Below are 23,033 nucleotides of genomic sequence, written 5' to 3'. Positions count from 1 at the left end.
CCAAGACTCAGGAATTATGATGCCAAGAAAATTTATTGACAGGGTTATATAGTTTCAATACTATTAAGAGCCTAGTTGCAACATGGCATAGACATGGATTTATATATTAGAATCCCAGTGCACAGATTTGTGCACTGATGGGGGCCCTTGGCTTGGCCTGCACCCTCTTGCAATATGGGAAGATGTCAGATAGCCAGTTCAGCCTGATCCCAACAGGCCCAATCCAGACAGGAAGGTGCCTGATCCTGTATGTTGAGCATCTGATCCCTGGTGGTCAGTGTGCACCATAGCAACCCGTCAACTGGTTGTCCAGTCATTCAGTCACTTAGGCATACACACACACACACACACACACACACACACACACACTAGAGGCCTCCAGCTGATGGCACCCAGGACTACTGGTTGGTGACCTGGGCCTCCCTCTTTGGGGTGATTGTGGAGCCCCCCAATTAATTACCTTACCAGCCAGTGGCCTGACCCTCCCTCTGCAGGGTGATCATGAGGTGATGGCAGGGCCCCCGACCAATCACACTGCACCCAACTTGGCTGGCCTAGTGCCAGTGGGTGTCATAGTGTGGTCCTGGATGATGATCAGAATAGTCATCCAGATGGTCATTCTGCTGTTTGGCCATTTAGTCAATTTGCACATTACCCTTTTATTATATAGGATATATATCATAATATATATTATTATCCTATATAATAAAAGGGTAATGTGCAAATTGACTATGATGGTGGAATGATCAAGAACAACATGTGCACGGACCACCAGGGGGAAGATGGGAAGCACCGCTCAGCCAGAAGCTGGCTCATGGCTGGCCAGTGCAGAGGTGATGGCGGAAGCCTCTCATACCTCCTGGATGTCTAACTAATGACTTAAGCCCACTCCCCCAAGCCATTAGTCGACATCCCCCAAGGGATCCTGGACTGTGAGAGAGACCCCCTCCCGACCAAGGACATGAATTTTTGTGCAACGGGCCTTATAATAGATATATATATATTAGAGGCCTGGTGCATAAAAATTTGTGCACTGGGAGGGTCCCTGAGCTTGGCCTGCACCCTCTTCCAGTCTGGGAGTCTTCAGGGAGCAGGCCTAAGCCACAGTCTGGCCTCCCACTGCAGGAGGCGACCAAATGGGCTGATCAGGACACAGTGCCAGCTCCCTCATAACCCTCCACTGCAACTGGTCCCATCCTACCCCATCACAGTTCCCTTCCTCTGCCCTCTGGCATGTACCTTGGTTGGCCTGGCACCATCTGCTCACTGGCCCTACCCCCTGCCAACTGGTCATTTCATTGTTTGGTCAATTTACATATTATGCTTTTATTATATACGATTATTGATTTCAAAAGAAAGAGAGAGGGAGAGAGATAGAAACATCAATTATGAGAGAGAATCATTGATCAGCTGCCTCCTGCATGCCCCATACTGGGGATCAAGCCATAACCTGGTCATGTGTGCTGTTGGGAATAAAAACATGACCTCCTGGTTCATAGGTTCATGTTCAGCCACTGAGCCACACCAGCCAGTGGGCATGACATGTTTAAAATTATCATGAAGAACTCATTTTTCATCATCTATATCAGTAAAGAAAAAATAAGTGGTATGTTTTACAAAGACCCTCTAGTTTAGTTTCTTCAATGGCAACTAAAATTTACAACCTTTTGCTAAAGCACTTTTCCTAATATTAATATATAACCAATGATCCTAAATCTAGTGAATGAGCCACTATTATGCATGTTATAGATAGTTCTTAGTAGCATCATAGTTTTTTATTCTTCTTGTTTTAGGCCAGGATATGCTTTTTACATTTTAGGGTTTAAAAACATTTAACATTTATTATGATACTAGAGGCCCAGTGCACAAATTTGTGCATGAGTGGGGTCCCTTGGGGTGGCCTGTGGAGATTGGGCCCCAGCTCATTCCCCCAGCTTTGCAGCCCTGCAGCCCTGTCTGGCCCCCATCTTGGCCTGGTGCCGCCCCTTCACCTACTCCACCATCCCACCTGTGGGATGATCGATTGTGGCAGGGCCCCACGCCTGGCTCCCTCAGAGCCTGGGAACTGAGCAGTGGCCCCATCCCTCACCACTGCTACTGGTCACCATCTGGGAATAATTGGTGGGGCAATCAGGCTCCCCCCCCCCCTTGCACCTGCCTTGGCCTGCCATTGTCTGCTCACCTGCTCCACCCTCCTGCCATGGTCCCACTCTCATCAGGGCCCATCAGGGCCAACACCATCTCTACTGCCACTCACTGCCAGTGCCACGTTTCTAATACTCACCATGTTCTGTGTCATCCCCTGGTGGTTAGTGCACATCATAGTGATCAGTTGAACTCCCAGCCTCCCAGTTGAATTCCCTGTTGAATGACTGCCCAAAGGGACAATTTGCATATTTGGCTTTTATTATATAGGATAATTTGTAAAACTACTATTGAGGAAACTCTTGACACCTTTCTTCATTTCTAGACATTTATTTTTTTTTAAAAACTTCAAATGAAATTGGCCAAGTTTTTGACTGAGTTTATTGGTGAAAGATCAAGAAGAAATGAAGCAACATCTCTCAAAAAGAATAGTTAATAATTACTGGCATTTATAGGGTACCTTACCACATGCTTGCCAGACACTATAAAGTGGGTGGCTTAATGCACTCAGTTTAATGATAAAGAGAACCAGGATTTGTAGAAAAATAACTTGCTTGATATCATAGTCAGATTGGGATGGTGAACATACTTCAATAGACAATGATGTATTATAGAATTATATATCTGAAATCTATGTAATTGCATTAACTAATGTCACCCCAATAAATTCAATAAATAATTAAAAAACAAAAACAAATGCTAACACAAAAATACTATATCACAGGCAGAAAAGTGGCAAAAACAGAATTTAAGTCAGGCAGACTGACCCTACTTCCATAATGTACACATTTTGGGAAATTTTAAACATAACAGTATCTTAGAATAAAAATGAAATTTATGAAATATTGTGACAGAAACTAAGCAAATTTCTCAAGTTCTTTGCAAATAAAATTGGAATTAAATGTCAATCTAATATTTTAAGTGGACAAAAGGACTAGTTACTCACATAAATGATTTCTCTACCAAGTATAAGGACACTTGAACAACTTTGCTTCCATACAGCTTGATGGAGCAAAATCTATCTCAAACAGTGCTTTTAAATAGTTTGTATTGTTTTTGTGCTAAGCTTTGATCAACAACAGAATTTATTAAAACAATATTTTAGCAAATATTTCTTCATTACCCTAAGACAATCAGTAATACTTAGCATAATAGAATGAAAAGATCAACAGCACCTGCTCTTGTAAAGAAAAAAGTTCACTTTGCTTTGCTGAGACATTCAAGTGAGTGAGCAAATGCAAGAAAACACTTTTGTTTGAAAATCTAATATGTGTTTTGTTTTGTTTATTGTTGCTGCTGTTGCTATTCATTAATACTCCAGAAAATTAATTTAATGGGACAATTACTTCTTGAGCATCTAGTTGTTGTATTGCTCAATGAAAGAGACCATGTTTCCAATCTCAGAAAGGAATTGTGCAGTGTACTCCTTTCTGGCAAACATCTGTTAAATGAATTAAAATGTGCCAGTGTGACCATTTTGAACAGAGAAGCTTTGACAAATGATTCAGACATATATACCTCCAGTTACCCATAATTTCTGGATTAATGCAAAGCGGTGATTTTATAATTCAACCAGAAACTCCTCCTTTCTCTCCTTTCCAATTTCCAAGGCTTAAAAACTGGGCTTCTTTCACCTTCATGTGTAGAAATCACCTAGTCTTAAAAATCCTACCTAATAAAAGAGTAATATAAAAATTAACCAGAACTCTGCTACACCCACCAGCCATGTCCACCAGCCAATCAGAGTGAGTATGCAAATAAACCCAACCAAGATGGCTACCAGGAGAGAAGCTTTAGTTTCCCTGGCAATGGAAGAAGCCAACCTTTCTACACATGGATCCAGGCCTCCACACAAGGCTACAAAGTTTCAATTATATAAGGTAAACAAATCCAAATAGAAATGGCGGCAGCCAAGGAGTGAGCAGGAGGGTTGGCTCTGCTTCAGGCTACAAAGTTTCAATTGTAGAAGGTAAATAAATTCCAGATAGGAGGGCCTCTGCTTGGGTCGTCGGGGGTGTGGCTAGCCTGCAAACCACCACAGACCCCTCGCTCAGGCCACCCCATGCTCCAAGGGAACCCCACCCTGATCCAGGACACCCTTTGGTGCAAACATCCTGGCTCCCACCCATGCACCAGGCCTCTATCCTATCTAATAAAAGAGTAATATGCAGATTGACCATCACTCTAACACACAATATGGCTGCCACCCTGTAGACAAAGATCCTACCCCCATGTGGACACAAGATGGTCACCACAAGATGGCCAGCAGGGTAGGGCAGTTGTGAGGGACCGAGCCTGCAAGAGAAGGCAGTTAGAGGTGATCAACCCTGCAGGGGAGGGCAGTTAGGGGTGACCAGGTGAGCAGAGGAGGGAAGTTGGGGGCAAACAGGCTGGTAGGGGAGCAGTTAAACATCAATTAGGCTGGCAGGGGAGTGGTTACGGGCGGTGATCAGGCTGGCAGGCAGAAGCCATTAGGGGCAATCAGGAAGGCAGGCAGGCTAGTAGTTGGGAGCCAGCAGTCCTGGATTGTGAGAGGGATGTCCGACTGCCCGATTAGGCTCGATCCCGGTGGGATCAGGCCTAAATGGGCAGTCAGACATCCCTCGAGGGGTCCCAGATTGGAGAGGGTGCAAGCTGGGCTGAGGGACATCCCCTCGCCCCCGTGCATGAATTTTGTGCACTAGGCCTCTAATCTCTTATAAAAATCTCTCCATGCTGGTCCAGGTCATATTAATTTCAGCCTAGACAATTATAACAACCTCCCATCTCAGGCACTTCTCTTGTTTCTCTACTCTTTAATCCATTGAGACACTGTTACAATACTAATTTTCCTAAAATGTCATTTAATCATACTATTAACATGTTAACAAACATTAATGACTCATGTTTTAAAACATTCATGTAAAACAATTATCACTTACAAGATATTTTCAATAGTAGTAAAAATTAAAACTATGTTATTTATAGCAATTCTAACCCAATCATTCATTACATTGGAATTTGGGGTGTTTTTCTAGCTTCCACCCTGGAATTTACATCTCCCCTATAGTATTTTTGCTACAAGACTTCTGGAAATTCCTAGATGTTAATACTATGTGTTACATTTTGATTTATAGAAATTAGTGAACTGATGGTAATGGAACCAAAATCCTAAGATCACTTTCCTTTTTTTTTTTTTTTTTTTTTTTTTTTTTTTTTTTATGCAAAACACCATAGTTGCTAGTCTAATGAATTAGCCCAGCATAGAATCCTAATTTTTCCAAGTGGTTTTTTTTCCTCAAAAATGCTATTTATATTCATTTAAGAAATCACATAGTAAAAAGGCAACACTGTATAAAATTAACTGTGATAAAATATAACTATGAAAATAAATATGTATTTATTTTCTGGACAATTTTAAACAAATGTAAATTTCAATAACCAAGAAAACTTGAGCTTTGGATCTTAGCACTGTGTTTGATGTTCCAAGGAATAGTGAATTTTCTCCCGCAAATAGGTTAGAATAATATGGGGAACAAAAATAAGAGACACAAAATAGAAGATAATCCAAAACCAAGTACTAAAATATATGATACAAATGTAATTGCCACAGGTCATCTGTAGAAGGTGAGATAAGAGAGCCTTTAGAAGCCTCACAAATGGTGCTTTTTTAGTGGCATGGGGGGCAGGACAGCTGTGCCTTGCTACAAATCTTGATAAATAATTAAAAAAAGGACAGATAGAGAACAGTGGAAGTGTTTTGGTTAAAGGAAATTTTAATTGGTAAGAAATAAATGACTACCTGGTGTAGGAAGAGAAGAGCGCATTCCAAACAGGTTGAAAAGGTGGGTACAATCCATCAGGAAGAAGGACATTACAGAGGAAAGGTATGACCAAAGAGCTATGAAAACAGGTCTCATTTAGAGTATTGCCAGGTGTGTAGGATGGCCAATGCCAATGATAATAAGAGGAGGCTTAGAAGTGAGATTTATTTTGAAATGCCTCAGATGTAGGGTTGCCAGATTTATTAAATAAAAATCCTGACATCCAGTTTATACCACAGCTTGTCCTGTTACCAAAGCTTTTCTAGGAACAGCAAGACCAGGAAAGGTTCACCATCTAGAAGGTGCCAGACTGATGGAGTAGCCTGCTAAAAGCACACCCAAAGAGCCAACTAAAACAGAGTATTCAGGGAGGATGGAGAGTCATTCTCTAGGGTAATGTATATGAATTATATATAAAAAATTTATATGGTACTATGCCATATATGGTTCCAACTAGAGTTATTTCCAATGACTCATTGGGGGACTTTATATTTTTAATCCTAATGACTTAAAGGCTCTGGTTCCCAGATTGAACACAATTTTTTTAGGGTCCCATTGAATTATAAGTATGAATGCTATTTGGGCCCTTTGGGCTCCTTGAATGCAGGGACCAGCAGCTAAGATGTAAAGTGGCCATCCTGGCAAAGACTATTGACCTTGATCATTGGGAGGAAGTTACCTTGTGGTCATACAGTAGGGACCAAGTGATCCACTTGAGTGCATCATGGTAACTACTTGCCCAGATACAGTAATCTAGGCCTCAGAAGGGCAAGGACCTCAGGGAAGAGAAGTTGAGTCACCAAGTAAGCCTCCAGGTTCAGCAGAAATGATAGCTAAAGGTGGGAGACTAGAGAATGGATAGTGAAGGGGGAGATAACAAATATTTTGGTTGAAGGGAATTATAATTGGTAAGAAGACCAAATACAGTTGTGGATGTTTGTCCCACTTGGGTCCTTCTTCTAAGTTTACTCACAAGAGGAGAAGCTATCAGAATCCTAGATCTGTTTCCAAGACATATATAAAGAAGGTGACCTGAGCAACACTCTGGATGGAGGTTGGTAGATTGGGCCTAAACAGGCAGTCAGACATCCCGCCCAACCACTGGCCTGCCTGCCTGCCTAATTGTCCCTAACCACTTCTGCCTGTCAGCCTGCTCACTCCCTAACCACTCCCATGCCAGCCTGATTGATGCCTAACTGCTCCCCTGCTGGCCAGATTGCTCCTAACTGCCCTCCCCTACTGGCCTGGTCACCCCTAACTGCCCTTCCTTGCCAACTTGGTCATCCCTAACTGCCCTCCCCTGCAGGCCTAATTACCCTTAACTGCCCTCTCCTGGTGGCCCCCAACTGTCCTTCTCTGCCAACCCAGTCACCCCTAACTGCCCTCCCCTGCTGACCTGATCACGCACAGCTGCCCTCCCCTGCTGGACATTTTGTGGCAGCCATCTTGTGTGTTGAGTGAAGGTCAATTTGCATATTACATCTTTATTATATAGGATTAGATTCAAGAAATCTGAAATCTGCCTCACTTGGCTAAAGCCAAGGTGTTGGTAGAGCTGGTATCTTCCAAAAGGTCTAAGGGAGAATCCATTTCCTTCCTTCCTCCTTTTTCTAGAGGTCACCTGGATCCTGGCCTATTCCTGTATCACTCTAACCCTTGATTCCATAATCAATCTATTCTGTATATCTGGGCTCTACTATTCCCTTTTTGTAAGATCCCTTGTGATTACAGCAAAATAACATGGAAAATACAGATAATCTCTCCATCTCAAGATCCTTAACTTAATTATAGTTACAAAGTTCCTTTTGTTATATAAGATAGCATAATCACAGGTTTCAAGAATTAGGACATTGGAGCCTTTGCGGTCACTCTATCCATTGCACTAAACTTCAGGTTTCTTATTTGCAAAGTGGAGATATTGAGGGTAACTCAGAGTTGTTATGGGAATAAGAAGAGTGATTGTATGTATAGCTTTAAGAGAATATCTGACATATAATAATTATGGTTAGCATATTGTGTCCCTACAAATATTATTTAACTAGTGGGTACATTCTTTATACCACAGTGAAACAACTACTTATATTATAGCATTACAGCCATGACCTCCAGAGCTTTATCTATAGTGGCAGGCACAGAAAGTGCTTCCATATTTTTAAGGTACTTCTAGCATGCCTCTGGCTTTGGCAGTGTGAAAGATTTCAACTGGTACATCTTATTACACGGGTGGTCAAGTTATTGAACTCTATTGACAAAAGGCTGGATTTTCCAGCAAGATGGAGCTTCATTAAAATTCTGCAGAGACTGACAATTCAATAATCTTGCTTGCAAAGAACTGCATGAGCAGGGCTGATTAGGCAATTTCTTTCTCATTCCATTTCTTTTGCTAAAATCATGGTTACTTCTTGTTTGGTACAAAAAGACAATCATTAAATGAGCAATGGCTATAGGTGATTAAGTGGAAAGTGTTAAAAGTACACTGACTCCTTTCTCAAGGCCTAATTGATGGTTTGAAAGGGAAGAAAAAAGAAACTAAAAAAAATATGTCATTAACATATTCTGGCCTGAAATGCAGATTATATTTTTTTAGACTCCTGATCCTTGTTTACTAAAACCTGCTTCTTCTCCACCAACCCATTGTCTTCTCTCTCTACTGCCTAACCATCTGCATATTCTTCAACCTTTTTCCAGAAGAATAACTTCAGACTGGACATAACACATAATTGTGTTCAATGAGCCTCACATTTCCATGATTAAATCCACCATAATTATTGAAATTGACAGCAGATAACACCAAACACCACTTTTTCTGTTCTCATTTAATATCTAATATTCGATAGCATTAATGTATTAGCTCTAGAAACCTGGACTACCTCATGTAAGTTAAATTTTAGGAGAAGACTAAGGAACTTTCCCCTTTTGTTCATATTCAGGAATAATCTCTCTCTCTCTCTCTCTGTGTGTGTGTATGTGTGTGTGTGTGTGACTCTAGCTGATGCTCTGTCTCTTTCTATAATTTATCTCCCAACTCTCATTTTTTACATCTTAGCAGAAATAGGTTTTGTCATAGTAGTTTTCTCTATAGAACACAACTGACCTGGCTTTGCCATGAGTGCAAAGAGTTTTGTTTTTTTAAATTTGTTTTCTTCACTGATATATATATATATAATATCAAGCACTTAGAAGAGGGTCAAGCACACAGTTGTTCAATAAATATTTAGTGAATAAATAAGTGAATTAATCCTGACGGCAATAACAGATAAGATTTCTCCTGCTGTCCTGTGCAGATGTCCTACCTATATCAATAACATAATAGGGTTCTCCAACTTGAGTGTTTATGAAGATAGGAAAAGTATTAATTGAAAATATCAACCTGCACTGTGAGAAAACAAAAACTATATGTAAGTTTCTAACTATTATTTTATGCTTAATTATATTTTAAAAAGATGTCAATAACATCTACTGGGGTTCTTATAGAAAATTTCCATTGCTCTTACTTAAGGAGCCCTTGAAAGATCTTTATGAGGTATTACTAAGAATTTCCTTTACAGTCCAGTCCTGAGTCTTCATCTTTCATTTTCACTATATATATTTCTGAGAGGAAGGGAGAGGGAGAAAGAGAGAGAAACATCAATGATGAGAGAGAGAATCATTGATTAGCCCCTCCTGCATTCTCCCTACTGGGGATTGAGCCCACAACCCAGGCATGTGTACTGACTGGGAATCCAATCAGGGACCCTTCAATCTGCAGGTCCATGCTCTATCCACTGAGCAAAATTAGGTAGGGTAGAATGCCACTTTTCTGTATCAGGTCTTTTATCCTCAATATTTTATGAAGTAGTCTAAAGATCAGATTTTAAGTAACAGGTCTCTATCCACTCTATGACAAAGAATGTTTTCATTCCAGCCATGCCTTTGTAAAATGCCTGTTATAATTTACTTACCTGATCATTTTCCAGTAGGCTCCAGGTGCACTCATTGACCCTCAAGGTCCTGCCCCTGTCTTGTCAATGCCTCCCCAAGATGAAGGGTATTTTATTCTGCTCCCTTTGGAAAAAAGAGAAACAGTTGTGTTCTATTACAGGTGAAATCCCTCTACATCAAACTCTATGGGCCTACTACCATATTAGGTTATTATAAAATAAATTTTAAAAAGTACAGGTCTTATCTGCAGTTCCCAGAGTTTGGTCACTCTGTGTTACAAGTTTGCAAACAAATGGAACTATTCTGAATGCAACATCATGAGAGATGGAAGAGGGAAGGCAAACCCCATCCTTCTCCCTTTCTTCTGCAGAGCTCCTGATTGATTCTCTGTGGGTTGATATTGTTTTGTGTCTGTGGCCTGAGGAGCTGGATGGTGGCAGTAGAAAATGACTAGCAGAAAAGGAAGTATCTCCCTGTGACTGGCTCGATGGAAGCTCATTGCAAGAGACAGCTGCACTGTGAGCCAAGACATAGAAATCGCAGGCAGAGAAGACAGAAGCTATACCTCAGGATTCACAGAGACTGTCTGGAGTGCTGAGATGATGCTGGAAACAGCTGGGAAGCTACCGCAGCTGTCAGACCTTTACAGGCAATCCTAGTTCAAGGTCTGAGCAAGCTGGACTTGCTGTCATTGAGCAAAGGCTTCAGGTCAATCATAGCTACAGAAGGCAGTGAAGAAAACAGGAACAGGCATGGTAGGTATCAACAGAGCCAGGCACAAAAGATAATTAATATTTATTTCATTTTAGTCCAGGCAGCTGAATAGCAACAGAATCAGCAAGTCTTCTGACTCTAAAGTACCTAAGCTCCCTGCTCCCTGCTCTGATTTGCTCTTCTTTCCACATAACTGTGATGCCTATGCAAAATCAGAAAAACAAAAAAAAAGGTGATCATTGTATTCAGCTCATGAGCTAGCACTTTCATTTTACTGGCCCATCTTCTTTTCCCACTTTGGAATTCCATACCCTCATGAGATTTTCTTCTTCACCTTCTTTGAAAGACCCCACTGCTTCTTTGAAAAAAAGCAGTTAGTGTTCTGCATGTGTTTAGCATTTGAATCAGTAAGCTGAGTGAAGCAGATTGCCTTAGCCTCAATTAAGGTGGGTAACACCAAATTCATTGAGGACTTAAATAGAATAAACTGCAGAATAAGAATGAATTGCATCTCTGATTGACATCTTACTGAATATTGGCCTTGTTTTAACCTTGAACTCAGAAAAAAACCAGCTTTCCTGGTTCTTATGCCTCAGACTTGGGACTGAACTACAATATATAATCAGCTTTCCTGGGTCTCCAGCTTTCAGGAAGAAATTGTAGAACTTCTTTGCTCCATTAATCTCATGAACCAATTCCTCATAATCTCTCTCTCTCTCTCTCTCTCTCTCTCTCTCTCTCTCTCTCTCTCTCCTCTCTCTCAACAACCCCAATTAATACAAAATATTATTTAAATTTTCTGATTTTCTTTCTTACATAGAAAATACTGACCTTAACATTTTTCCTTCACTACCCAGAGATAGAATTATAAGTATTCATTTTCAACAGTGTTCTGCAGCCATTTTTTACATTTCTTGTTTATTCCCTGAGGCTCGCAGTCTCTTATAGATATCAGGGTGCCTTTCTCTAGTGGAAATAAGAGGTGACAAAGCTTGTAACTGTTCTTTATCTGAGACTCAATTTTCTCATTCATAAAATAAGGATAATCAGTGTTATAAGAAATTAGAAGAATATAACCAATCATAGCACACAGTAGTGAAACAAGAATTTTAGGGAGATATAGGCAGGTTTAGAATTGGGATCCATAGAAAAAAATATAGGGCTACAGATTGTGAGAAAGTATGTCTCTATAACACAAGGAAGCCAGGTACAGGGAGCAGCAACAGTTGCATTTACATAAGACAAGGGAGCTGGAAATAGTCAAAAAGGTCTATATTTAAAAAATAAAGAAGAAGGAAGAAAGCCCAGAAAGAAAAGCACAACAAGGTAGGAGGGCATCACAAGTCCCATGTTGTTGACTTTTGAGTTCAGGAGTTGCTATAGTGACCAAATCAAAAAGGGGGACAGTGGCCAATCAGAGAGGATATCAGGACAAAGGAACTATGGTCTTTATAAACCATGAAACAGGAAGTCGGTAGGACCCTTTTCCCCTCCCCATGTGGGAGTCCATTCTGTGGGACTCTCCTTTTCCCCACGTGGGCATCTGTACTTAGTCTTCAATAAATCTTCACCTTTGCTATACTACCCTCTGTCTGTGGATTCATTCTTTGACTCTGGCAGACAAAGAATCTATTGGGTCGGCAACTAAGTAATTGCGGATTTTAAAAAGAAAATCAAAGACAATTTTTTCATGGAACTAAATAACTTTATTCTGTAATGTATTGCCCATTTTGATCAATGACCTTTTGCCATCTTTCAGGCAGCATCATAATCCCACGTTCAAAAAACTTCTGGTTTTTATTAGCAAAAAACTGAATCAGGTACGATTTGACATCATCATCATTATTGAAATTTTTACCATTCAAGGAGTTTTGTAAAGATCGAAACAAAAAGTAATCAGATGGTGCAAGGTCAGGACTATATGGTGGATGTGGCAAAACATCCCAACCAAGCTCCATTAATTTTTGCCGAGTGACCAAAGATGTGTGTGGCCTTGCATTATCATGATGGAATACAACACCTTTTCGATTTGTCAATTCGGGCCGCTTTTCTTCAACTGCATTGTTTAATTTCATTAGTTGTTCAATGTAGACATCAGAATTGATCGTTCGGTTGGGTGGTAAGAGTTCAAAGTAGACAATTCCTTTGTAATCCCACCAAACTGATAACAAAACCTTCTTTTGATGAATATCAGCTTTTGATGTTGTTTGAGTTGGTTCACCTGGCCTGCTCCACGATCTTTTCCGCTTGATATTGTTGTAAACAACCCATTTTTCATCGCCAGTTATCAGTCGTTATAAAAATGGATCATTTTCATTACGTTTCTTTAGCAAATCGCAGCTGCTAATGCGTTGCGTTAACTGTGATTCTTTCAGTTCGTGAGGAACCCATGTATCGAGTTTTTGAACATAGCTAAGTTGTTTTAAGTGATTTTCAATGCATGTATGTGATACATGAAGCTTCTCTGCAATCTCACGTGTTGTACTGTGACAGTCTGAATTGATTATTGCTTTGATTAGGGCGTCATCAACTTCAACTGGACGACCAGAGCGTTTTTCATCTTTGAGTGAAAAATCACCAGAATGAAATTTGGCAAACCAATTTTGACACTGCCGTTCTTTTAAGGCTTCGTCACCATAAACAGCACATAACTTTTTATGAGCTTGCGATGCGTTTTCCCTTTGCGGAAATAAAAAAGCAAAATATGACGAAAATGTTCCTTTTGATTTTCCATTTTTCAACGAACGCCAAACGAAAACTACAAAACAGATCAAAAAACTTTTTTTACTGATTAACAGCTGAATAGCCAACTATCAAATAACAAAATGTGTTTTACATTTGTACTACGTCTGCAAACTAAAAATTCAACTGAAGCCATATATGTGTGAAACCCGCAATTACTTAGCTGCCGACCCAATAGGTTCCAGTCTAAAAATTATGTTACAGTAGGTACTAAAAAATGGTAAATATTAACATCATGATAAACAGCAAATAGAAATAATAGAGTACATGTGAGGAAGTAAGTGTGTGAAAGATAGTTCAAGGAGTGAAAAGATAATACTGGAGCTCAGAAGTATAAGAACTTTCATATCTTCAATAGGTCTGACTCTACCTGTTAAATCCCATTCTTCTTCTAAGGCATTGCTCAAAATCTTCAACACCAAGAATCCAGAATTAATTTCTATTGCTCTTAGGATCCCACCAGTAAGATATATTGCAAAGAATTAGCTTATCCATTTTTTTAAAGGATTTCTGAGTAAGTCAGAAATGAATGGGATAGGCCATTAGGAAAGGAAGACTGGAATTCCCCAGAATAAACTGAGTGGAGTTCCATAACAGAATTTCTTCTTCTAAGAAATCTTTGTTCTCACAGCCTTTCAACCTATTAAATCAGACTCACCCAGGTTATCCTATATAATAAAAGCTTAATATGCTGTGCCCAATGGTTCAACCAGTCACTGTGACAGGCACTGATCAACAGGGGCAGATGCTCTAACTAATAGGTTAGCTTGCCCCTGGGGTCCCACCAAAAGGGGCTGGGTGAGATGGGCTGGGCATGCTCTGCAGTCCTCCTTTCATCCTTCCCCAGTCTTTATCGTGCACCAGTGGGGTCCCTCAGCCAGGCCTGCACCCTTTCATAATCCAGGACCCCTCAGGGGATGTCAGAGAGCAGGTTTTAGCCCGATCCCTGTAGGCCAGGCTGAGGAACCCCACCAGTGCATGAATCTATGCACTGGACCTCTAGTCTACAATAAACTCCTCTACTAGAAGTCAATAAATTGTAAACATTAATTACATATATCAAATACTGTTGTACACCTAGTTTAGTGCTTGAGGAGAAACTGGGGTCCATAGTGTAGCCAAGTTAACACATGAACTGACCAATGTAACCCTATACCCTTATATCTCCATTAAAGTACTAACCATTGCAGGTCTTGTTTTAGAATTAGGTGCACAGGCTTATGCTTTTCTTCCAACAAAGAAATTTTCAGAAGCAGGAGATTGGGGGGGTGGGTGGAGGAGAACAAACTATGAAATTAAATATTAATTAAACTAAATTCTTTAGCAACTTCACTTTAATAAAGAATTCTATTTTCTGGTGCTAGAAGTTTGATAGCTGCAGTACATTGGCTAAAAGAAGTATCTTTTTTTATTCTATCATAGAAAAATTATGTATCTCCTAAAGTAGGATCCTTAGATTTTAGTGTGTGTGTGTGTGTGTGTGTGTGAGAGAGAGAGAGAGAGAGAGAGAGAGAGAGAGAGAGAGAGAGAGAGAGAGAAGAGAGATGAACAAAATAAATGAGATAGCTTCATTTTATCTGTTTTCTCACTGCATTATCTGTGGTCTTGTGTGTATACATATATTATAAGTTTTAGAAATGCTGATCATTATTGCTGAACTGTTAATCTCTCAAAAAAGAAAAAGTGAGGGATTAATTTATTTGTCCTGGTAAACTAGAACAGAGCTCTGTGTACAAGTAACAACTCTAAGTTTTAACACAGCATTGACAAGTACTTTCCATGAGATGCTTGTGGACAAATGGAAAGATATCCCTGAATAATATACAATTAGGTGACTTAGTAAATAAGTTTACTTAGTTTAATAAACATACTCAGTGAGTGACAATAGATTGATATACAGTAAGTCTCTTATATAATGTTATTTTTGGATTTGTTCTGTTGAATGTTTCATAATTAATTATAACACTAGCAAGAACAGCAAAAGCAAACTTGAAGGGAGTTGTTACACTGTTCCAGAAAATACCACATTATTTATATTTTTCATTTGATCTTCTATAAGATATATATTAATATTACCCTCATTTTAAACTTAGAAACTTAGAATTAGAGATATTTAATTATAAAATGGCAGTAATGGCTCACCCCAATTGATAATTTTTAAAACCTGGAGAAATATTAGAAATAAAAGGAAGACATGGATCCCCAAAACTGATAATAGCAATATCAAACACCTGTGGAAAACACTGGGCTATTTTTGGCTGGCAAATCCAGCATAAGTGAGAAAATAAAGACTGGAATAGAGATGGATGTTGCATGCCATTTGCCAGTGATGCCTTAAGACCATCACTGACTGCCAACATAGTGGGAGAAATCTACAACGGTGGACCTGAACCTCAGTGTAGATTTCCAGGGGCTAAGGTCCTTCCAAAGCTCTGCCAGAATGAAGCGTTGATGAACACAGTTATAGTTAAGCAATTCTAGTCATTCACTCCCCAATCCTTCAGATCAAAATCCTAAAGGCTAATGTCACACTCTAAGGAAAATGCCTCCTTTCACTGCTTTTCCCATGTCTAGAAGATGAAACCATAACCAGAAGAATTGAATGGTGGGGTGGTAGCAAGTGGAAGTGGTAAACAAAGGACTTCTAGTACCTGCAGTTCTCAGTTCACAGGTTGATCCCTTCCCCTTTCCTTAAACCTATTAGATTCTAACACAGAACAAAACTTTTATCTAAATTCTTCTCCAAATAACATTAGCAATCAAAAAAGCTAATGTACCCAGGGAACATAGTAAACTCACAGCTATAATAACTAGATGTCAGAGGAGTACAACTATCTCAAAAGGCATACAAGATCATGATTTATGTCTATACCATGTCAAATTAAAGTTTTCAAGAAACGATGAATCAAGATTTTAAAATATTTCTGGAGATATGGAAAATATAATCATTATAACACAAGAAAACAAAATCATTGAAAAACCCATTGAAGATAATGGTTTTAAAAATATAATAATTTGATATCACCAGCTGGGCATGGGGGAGTAAATGGAATCAATTTTCCTTCTATGATGAACAAATAGAGAAATAGAATGTAACACACACACACAATTCTCAGACATTTGACAATGGGAAGTGAAAGACCATGGTGTCTGAGAAAAGGGGAAAAAATATAGCTCTATGATTTTCCCAGGTTTCTACCTTAAGGCATTTTTTCAACTATAGCAAGAAGAACATACCACCCGTTTGACTTGAGAAGTGGGGACTGGAAGCTGAGAAAGTTAGTACTTAGGAGGCAGATATGCTGAAATGAAGAATAGCTAAAAAAAAAAACACAAAAAAAAAAAAACAAACAGACAAAAAAACAAAAAAACAACTGCAAAGAAATCTACCCAAGTCTTTGGCTTAGCACTGAATTGAGGGTTAAACTCCATGAGTCAAGACAAAGAATCACCATAAGCAAAAGAATTCCCAGAGCTTACATATGGTGTGGAAGGACCCCAGTTTTAACATGCTAAACTGGAAACACCTCATTGAATATTCACAATACTTAGTATCAACCTCATAATTGTCATGTTTTACTTATAGAGCTAAACTAGAAAGGAGCAATAGTCTCAAAGAGTGGTTTGTGGAACCCCAGGGGAACTTGAGGCTCTGTCAGATGGTTCATGACATCAAAACTATTTTCATAATAATAATATTGGCATTATCTTCCCTTTCTTTATGTTGCCATTTACACTAACGGTCCTTTTTCATTCTCAAACTCTATAATGTTAAGTAGATTTTGTCCATGTACTAATGACCTTAGAACTAAGAATTATTCCTGGTGTTCCCAGGAGTCCAAATAATCATTTCCACCTCTGCACAGTCTTATGTTTCAGAGTGCCTCGTTGTAAAGAAATTATTCTCTGGAAAGCTCTTTCTCCATTAGGATCTCTTCTCTCTTGGCAATGTCATTGTGATTAGACACTAATGACATCATGGTAAGAGAAGAGAAGCTTTAGAACAAGAGTCAGAAGCCTGTGTCCTGTCCACAATAGAAACCACCTGCATGACTTTCAGCAGGCCAGAAAGTACTTCAGTTTCTTAACCCACAAAGTGCAATATTTGGCCCAAATACAATAATTTCTGAAGTGCCTTTCTTTAATTAGTTGAAGAAGTATGCAGAAAATATCCAAATTTTTAACTACCAAAAGCCAATGCAGTGGTTTTTTAATGGGAATATAAGGGAATTAGACTTTACTAATGGTCAGGCAATTTTAGATATTGTACTCAAGTCATGTGCTCATTTGATCTTCATAAAAATCAGGAGTTTCATGTCCTGTAAAAAGATTACCAATAGTTCAGACACAGGGAGGTTAAGTCAATTTGTCAGGCTCTCATAGCTAATAAAGGCATTTTACTTCCATTATATATAGTGAAATTCTCTAGCCTTGTTTAGCAAGACTTTAGCCTCCTGGACTTTAATGTTTAGTAATTATAATATATCCTTACTCATATTCTATATTATTACCTTTTATTATTTGTTTCTCATTTTTCTACTTATCACTATTATTATACTTCTTGGGTTGGTCATAAAAATGTCTAGGGTTTAAATATAAACAAATGCTATTGTGTTTATTTTTTGTTCACTACTTGATCCTTAAATTTGTATGATTACTTTTTCAGGAAATAACACAACTTTCAGAAAAAAGATTTTCTTATTTCCTTTTCTTAAAAATGAACATTTGCTATCTTCCTATATATAGTTTCTCACATAATCCAGGCTATTGTTCAGCTAATATGTGTTTTGGATGAATCATGAGGTCGTAGTGTGTCAAAGGTAAAAGGGGCCTAGATGAGCAACCAGCCTCTCTCCATCGCCACCCACCAATTCATAGATGCAGTCAGTAAGACCCAAGTGGGTGAAGGGACTACCCAGATTTCCTTAGAAAATTAACTCAGGCGGAACAGAACACATATTGTAAGTTAACTGTGGGCCAAAAACTAAAAAAAAGAACCCTAAACTGCTTTTACTTCATTTTTTTCCTAAATGCTTATGAAACAAACATCAGTTCATACATCTAATATGATTTGGGGATAACTGGGATGTGTGGCACCAGAACTACACACTACACACACACACACACACACACACACACACACACACCTCATGTGCTCTCCCACTTATGCAGGAGAAAAAGAAAAGGTAGGTCCTCCATATATCCTCCAGAAATGGGCATGGTACAAGGTGGCAAGAACTATGTTCCCATTCTCTTCTTCATGCTCTGTAAGGCTGGGCAAGAAGCCAGCTGAAACTCTGGAGCCAGCACAACACCAATTTTGGGAACCACCAGAACCTAAATTTAGATGAAGCATCACTGAAGAAGGTGAGGCCTTCCTATTGCTACTTCCAATAATTATGAAAAGAGGAAGGTGAGCACAGCCATCAGGCAAGTATAAAGATTCTGAAAATGGCGTTCTTCTCTCTCACACCTTTCTGTAGAAGTCTCCATCTTTCTACCCCGGTTCTCCTTTACCATTCAGAGAAAGGTGCATTCCTATCTTCCCCAGGCCTGTTGCATGTGCTTGTGTGTGTGTGTGTGTGTGTGTGTGTGTGTGTGTGTGTGTATGCATATCCTTTCTTTGCAACAACCCATCTTTAAGTAGCCAAGCAAGTGCTTGGATTTTTCCATTTTTATCCTTCAATTTGGAATCTCTGTGGAGGAGTTGCTGACAGTGAACACTGCCCACCACTAGAGAGCAGCCAAAGCCAACATTTTCCTGGGCAAAAAAACCTCTTTAATAAGTTCTTTTCAAAAGAGCCAGGTTCTTTTGGTCTTCTCTTCCTTTCTTTTACCTTCAATGTTTCTTTAAGCAAAGAACCCCACCAGTTTCATTCACTGGGAAGAGCAATATTTGTATCTACTCATAGGGTGTGGGAATAGTCAACACTCTGCTAATTTGGTCAGGGGAGCCATTGTCAAAACATTTGTTCCTGAATTCTCCAAGCTTTTTTTACTCCATTTGCACAATCATGTGAATCATCAAATCTTGAAGGTAGAGATAATTTGTCACCAAGAAAATAAATTATCTCTATTAATCCATGAAGAAGAAAAAAATCAGATCCAGGTTGGTTCTTCTCCAATCCTCTTTAGAGGGTCTGACAGTCCACACAGCTAAGTAGGGAACTAAGTGATTTATTCGTGTGGACAATGTGATCTTCCAACTTTAATATTAAAATAGAAAGTATGCCTCATTTTTCAAATTTTAGTAGGCTCATGACTACATTAAGTAGTCTATAGAACAGTGAAAAAAAACAATTACCATTGGCCAGCCTGTCATTGCATAGGAAGGATCCTCTAGGTTTCCAGATTGGAAAGGAAACAAGAAGAGAAAGGACTTTTGGAAGATAATGTGGCTGAAGATTCAGGATTGCGGACACTGGACTCAGGCTTAGATTTACATTTGAAACCTATCTCTGCCACATGTCTGAGGGCAACCTCAAGCAAGTTACTCAAGCTCTCTCTAAACCTGGGTTTCTTCCTCTGTAAGGCAGGGGTCATTACTGTTTTATCAAATAGGGCTGTTAGAGGATTAAAGGAAACAATGTATGTAATACGCTGAAGTAAGAGATTTGCTACTATTGTTCAGGCTCCCTGTTGACTTCCCTCTGCCTTATTCTGCTACCACTTTATCTCCATATATTCCATTTCCATTATGATTTTGTTAAATATTTGTCAAACATGTGTTATAGTATTTGAAGTATAATTCTTATCCTCAACAGGTTACAATGTAGTTTAGAAAAGAGATAAAAGAATGAAATATTAAAAAAGACATATCTCACGACATTGGATTCTAAAAGGAACCCATGAGGCACGAGTTGTATAGAGTCAAAATGACCCTCAGGAATCCCAAGTGACCATGAAGTCTAGTTCTGCTTACATGAGCTCTTTTTACACTCTTTAATACCTCATGTTTCTCTATGTCTAAACCAATCCTCTACATCAGTGTTTCCCAAACTTCTCTCATGATGAGAATCACCTGGTGGAGTTATTAAAATACAGATTCCTGAATCCCAACTAAGAAGTGCTAAACTAGAATTTTGTGAACATATAGGTAACATTGTATACTTAACTTAGTATACTAGTTACAATTGTATACTTAACTTAGTGCACTAGTAAAATTGTGCACTAAGTTAAGTATAATTGTCAGTACCACATTTAGGGCAGTATCCATAGAAGATAGAGTCGCCCTTGAATGATGAGTTGAATTTTAATAAACAGTGAAGGATAATGAGAAGAGGAGAATTTCCCAGATAAAAGAACATCAGGGCAAAGGCAATGAGGAAGAAAGAAAAAGAGCGTTATTGGTTAACTCCCAGGTAAATAGTTAGACACCTTGACTCCTTTAAGCCAGAAAGGTTTACAGGAATAACTGCATTTTTTTGCTAATAGAGGAAAAATCACAGGATGTAGAAAAAAAAAATCAAAACCAGGATTTGTATTCAGATTGGCAAAATTCCAACCTATGTGTCCATTATGCTACATTTCTAGAAGCATAAAGAAGTACAATTACTAAAGAGGAAATATATATATATATATATTAGATGGGATGCCATAATAGTCACAACCATCTCAGGAGGAGGCTGTGTGCACAGATGGGCCCGGAGTGAAGACAAAACACACAGGAGGGTCCACCCTTGCTGGGAGACAACGCACCAGCAGTCCTGCCTCTGTGCCTGAGCTGCAGAGGAAACACATTTTCTTACAACTCATTGGCTAAGCTCCCTGTACACCACTCACAGTGTTCTTTGTAACTTGGGTGATAAGAATCCAAGAAGGTGATCTAGGGTTTATCCACCTCACTCCTGGTGGAAAAAATGAAGGTCTGCTGCTGGAGGGGCTAAGAAATGTTATATCCTGCCCTAGCTGGTTTGGCTCAGTGGGTAGAGTCTCAGCCTGAGGACCGCAGGTTCCAGGTTCAATTCTGATCAAGGGCATGTACCTAGGTTACAGGAACCTCCCTGGCCAGGGCCCAGGTCAGGGCTCATACAGGAGGCAACCAAAGTTTCCCTCTCACATTGATGTTTCTCTCTCTCTTCCAAGCTCTAATGATCAATGGGTAAATATCCTCAGGTGAGGATTTTAAAAAAAGAAAGAAAGAAATGACATATCCTATGAAAGAGACATCTTGAAAATGCCTAAAGAAAGTTGTCATTTTTTGTGGTGAAGGCATTGGAGTCCGTGTTGATGAAAACACCTCGGTGGCTACAGTGGCCAGCAGTGGCAGCAGCAGAGGGGTTGATGGGGGTGGCGCCTTCCCCTGATCAGACTGTTGCTTCCCACAGAGGGAGGCCAGACTGTGGCTTTGGCCCAATCCCCTTAAGACATTCCTTGAGGGCTCTTGGACTGTGAGAGGTACCAGGCTTGGCTGAGGGACCCTCTCCCAGTGCACAGATTTTTTTTTGTGCACTGGGCCTCTAGTGCTGAAATAAATGTAAAAATGATTGGACTGTCTCCTTAAGAAGCAATAAACATTTTAACTGACTTTTCTGTTTTATTAAAAAGGGCTTGCTAAATATTGTTAATGGCCACCAAGAAATTAATGATTTTTCTTCTGATACTGGGATTTGCTTGTAGAAAATCACTAACCCTTTAACAACCACTATTCCTTTAAGGGGCTAGCAAAGGGAATTCTATAGTTAAATAGATTTCAAAATCACAAGCTAGTTAGAAAATAATGTGATGGTAGGAAAGGAAGCTGTGGATAACAAAAGAACCAGTCATTATGAACGTATAAAATGGTCAAATGCTACTATAACTCTTCTGTTGGAAATAAGGATATTTTATTTCCAGTGCTGCTCTACCATTAACTAAAGTTTCCCCAAGTCTAAACTTCTTCCCGAAGTAGTGACAGAGATCCCATTTTTTCAAGATTTAGCTCAAAAGCCACTTCTTCCTGGAAGCCTTATTTAATCCCTTAGAGTTAAAATTTGTCTCTCATTTCTTTGTCTATTTGATTACTTATTGACAGTTTATCTTTCCTGTTAGGCTGTCATGCCCTGGAAGCTATGGCAAGTATGATTCATGATCACATGCCCAAACCCACTCTACTGTAGTAAACATTCAAAATATTTGTTGGGTGAATACTGCATGTACTTCAAATGAATTATTTTCAGCTTGTTCCTGCCCCTCCCCCCCCGCTTAGTTCTGCATGGTTACTGCAGTAATCATGATATAACATGCCATGTTATAGACTATACTACTGAAACAATAAACTTGTAAAGCCAAATAGAACTAAAACACTAATAAGAAAAAACACACAATAAAGCCAAATGTGGATTTCTAAAACCAGAAATGACTCTGAAAGATCACAATTCTGCATTATACTCAGTTATAGGCAAAATATCCATTGCTTGATGGCCAACAGTGATTGTAGCTTTTGTTAAAGCCACTTAATGAAACTTTTGGTTAAAATGGTTCCATAATTTCAGGCTTTAATACCCTCCTACCAGTGACATTTAAAACATGAAAAAGAGAAGCAATGAGCATATTCATGGTGAAAAACAAAATAAATAACCATGTGGAGAAAAATTCAAGCTCAGAAGTGAGGCTGAAGTGTTAGACTCCTGAGGTTTGTGGCCAAAAGCAGACTGAGCCAGTCAGGGATCTGGCTCCTATGAAATACTAGTGACTGAGAGGGACTTGCAAGAGTCTGGAGATAGGGCA

General features: G+C 39.2%; 1 long non-coding RNA gene across 1 annotated transcript in view; it reads right to left on the bottom strand.

Annotated features, from left to right (window-relative positions):
• Window positions 1-9,945: 9,945 nt before the first annotated feature.
• LOC311626505 overlaps window positions 9,946-23,033 on the bottom strand; it is a 102,248-nt gene continuing 89,160 nt past the window's right edge. The window contains exons 3-4 of the long non-coding RNA XR_014795702.1: window positions 11,415-11,547; window positions 9,946-9,992 (exon numbers count right to left, since the gene is read on the bottom strand). This is a non-coding gene — a long non-coding RNA (uncharacterized lncRNA). The remainder of the gene's footprint in view (window positions 9,993-11,414; window positions 11,548-23,033) is intronic.

The sequence above is a fragment of the Pipistrellus hanaki genome, assembly GCF_964339955.1.
Source record: "Pipistrellus hanaki genome assembly, chromosome: 1".
Lineage (NCBI taxonomy): Eukaryota > Metazoa > Chordata > Mammalia > Chiroptera > Vespertilionidae > Pipistrellus > Pipistrellus hanaki.
Note: the sequence above shows the minus strand (reverse complement) of the source record. Positions and strands in the feature narration are given on the sequence as shown.